At 29.0% G+C, this 3,185-nt stretch overlaps 1 long non-coding RNA gene across 1 annotated transcript; it reads left to right on the forward strand.

The window, feature by feature from the left end:
• Nucleotides 1-707: 707 nt before the first annotated feature.
• Nucleotides 708-2,778, forward strand: LOC140182562 (uncharacterized). Its single transcript, XR_011878384.1, has 2 exons — nt 708-1,241; nt 2,574-2,778. It is a non-coding gene; the product is annotated as an uncharacterized lncRNA (long non-coding RNA).
• Nucleotides 2,779-3,185: the final 407 nt, after the last annotated feature.

The raw sequence follows: 3,185 nt of genomic DNA on the forward strand, positions 1-3,185 counted from the left end.
AAAAATAACATGTGATGAATTATAATAAATCTAGTAAAAGTAAAATAAATAATTAAAAATAAAATAAAAATAGCAATTAAAAAAAGTAAAGATAATAGAAAAGATAATGTGTGGAGTAGATAAAAAATGTATTGCAATAGAAGATTAATATAATTAATTAATACAAAGAATGAAAGAGAAAAATCAAAATACAATCTTATTAAAAAAATTTCAAAAAAAAATATTTTAAAAAAAATCTATTAACCAACTTTTATAAAAATATTACAAAAAAAGTAAATTATCTTTCAATAAAATAATAATAACCTTAAGAATTATTAATCAAAATAAATAAAAAAAATTAATATAAAACAAAATCATGGAAAAATATTAGCAAAATTAAGATAAAAAAACAAAAATTATAAATTATAAATATTTTACCAGAAGTACAATCATCCATTAATATCTATAAATAGAAACTATCGTTAAAATTGTAAGACCCCAAATTTTTGAAAATTAAATAATGAGTTATTTGTGATTTATTATTTTATTTAAAGAAAATTATTATTATTATTATTATTATTATTATTATTATTATATATTTATAATATTTATATATTTATTTCCCTTTGGCCGAAGCCTTAAGGGAATTAAGATAAAGAAAGCCAAAACGTGACTTGCATGCTTAACTATGTACATATATATAATTCTTACTAATGTTTCTTTTATACATATATCATCATGACACATGTTTCTTTTATTTTTCTAACTTTGACACCTATAATGCCTAAACACCACAAATCATCACTCATCATTAATATCTTTGTTTTGTTCTTCATGCATCACCGAACATGCATTTGGAGAGAAAGAAAAGAAAGAACCGAGAAAGAGAAGAGAGAAACCGTGAACTTCTTTGAGCTTCTGAGATCGATTTCTTGTAATTCGTGATCCTAGTCAAAAATCTAATCCGGTAAAAGTGTTCGTATCTTCTTCCTCTACATGTTGACGTTACTTTTGTTCGGTGGAAGCTGATGGTGACATAGCTTCTCTTTCCCTTGAGTTCGGCCAACTAGAGTTTTAAGAGGCACAGACGATTTCGGACGTTTTTTTCTTTGACAGCTCGGTCAGAAAGCTTCTCCGGAGTTTCGAGTATTTTGATTTCGTACGGAGATAGTGGATAAAGATGTGGTTGCGACTGCCGCTGGGTGTGAGCCGAGAGAAAAGGATTTATTTGAGGCATTTAGTCTATGGGTTCGACAATCGAGGTAGGGGGTTTCATTTTTAAAATTACAAGTTTTTAATTTAAGAATGCCAAAAAGCTTATTGAGTAATTGCAAATAATTTACACGTATTTTGTGTGACTAATTGATGAGAATTGGTTGTAATTGTGAGTGTTGGTCAATTTGGTGTTGCTTGTTAAATTGCAATGTGATTTGAGTTTATGAATTGGGTTTGAATTGAGACTGTGTTTGATACTGGAATTTATGGTTATGGAAGTGGATGGTAACTGATTTTGGTATTAGTATGATGGGAATAGGTGCTGATGAAGGGCTGGTAAAAATACGCAAGAAGGTGATTTTGGTTAGTATTAAATGTTAAACGAGTATGATCAGAGAGATTTGTAAAATCTGAATGAAGAAATGAATTTCCTTTAATTTTCAAAAGCAAAAGATTGAAACGGGCTAATTTTATTGAAATAGAAAGAGGCTTAGTTTTAAAGAGAATGGTTTGATTTTATTTGATATTTTGAATGATGTGAATATTGAAAACGATTTATTACTTGGAAATATTTTGAAATGGATTTGAAAGATAATTAATGGAATCTCTGCCACAGGAGAGCAGAGAATAACGATTAGAGAATATATTAACTAAAAGGATATCTGGCATAGGAGAGTAGAGAACAAAGATTAAAGGAATATATTAATTAATGAAATGACTGCCACAGGAGAGCAGATGTGACATTGTTTGGGCCTTAGTGCCAAATGTATAGTGGGGACGCCCACACACTGAGAACTGTTTTCCAGATGTACGCTTATTGATTTGGAAAGTCACACTGTATGCGGCCTATCCGTACGACTTATAAGCACACCGTATACATCTGGAAAGCCATATCTGGGACTCGTGTCCGGGTAATGTCGGGAGCGGGTAGACAACCGACACATGATCTCATGGCCTGCATTAGGAATAGACATGCATCATGTTGTTTGCATATTTGTATTTGGTTGTGTTTGCTTGTATTACTTCTCTGTGATTGCGCTGTTTGACTTATTTGTATGTTGGTTTGAATTCCTTACTTGTACTGTTAGTTCACAGATGAATTGAGGTGAGATGTTGTGGTTGAAAAATGATTATGTAGCTGAGAGGTGGTTAGTATGACTAATTTTGTGGTTAAAATCTGTTTTGAGTTTAGAAATTTAAAGAAAAGTAATTAATTATCTAAAGTAGAAATAAAAGTATTTTCAAAGGTTTAACAAAATAGTTTTACTAAGTAAGTTAATTATTTGCATTAAATTCATTACTTTTATAGCATTTCTATTCCCTACTGAGAACATGTGGTTTGTTCTCACCCAAAATCTTCCACTCTTTCGGTGACACAGGTTCAATTCGGAGATTCAGTAAGAAGTTGCAAACGATTAGTAGCTTTACTTGTGATTTCTGTTGTTTTTATAGAGTTTCCTCGCCCTTGTTGCTTCAGGGTCTTTATTTTATCCAGAGGGTTAGGTATTGTATTTGAGTTTTATATTAAATTTAATTGTATAGCCTCTATTATTATTAATAATTATGTGATTATTATTATTTGAAGATCTTTTGTTATGTGATTTTAATTACTAAAATCTATTTTCTGGAATTTTCTTAAAAACGGAAACGCGATATCGACGTAAAGGCTCAATATTAAACAGTTAAATAGTAAATAAGAAAAATAGGTTAGTAACTCCTCACTTCTGGTACGGTCATGACGTGTTATAAGTTCGAATGTTACAAAAATGCTTTGATTAAAAATATGAGGGGTTAATTATTATTCATTATTAATAATATATCGATTATATCAAAAAGTAAAAATATAATTTTCTGCATTTACACCATTAGAAGAATTAACCTTCATGAGAAAAATTTTGTCAAAAAAAAAGAATAAAATTGCATACATAATGAATTTAAAAAATAAATATCGTTTTAAGTAATTATGCTTTTTTTTAATAAATAGTAAAAAA

The sequence above is a fragment of the Arachis hypogaea genome, chromosome 20, assembly GCF_003086295.3.
Source record: "Arachis hypogaea cultivar Tifrunner chromosome 20, arahy.Tifrunner.gnm2.J5K5, whole genome shotgun sequence".
Classification (NCBI taxonomy): domain Eukaryota; kingdom Viridiplantae; phylum Streptophyta; class Magnoliopsida; order Fabales; family Fabaceae; genus Arachis; species Arachis hypogaea.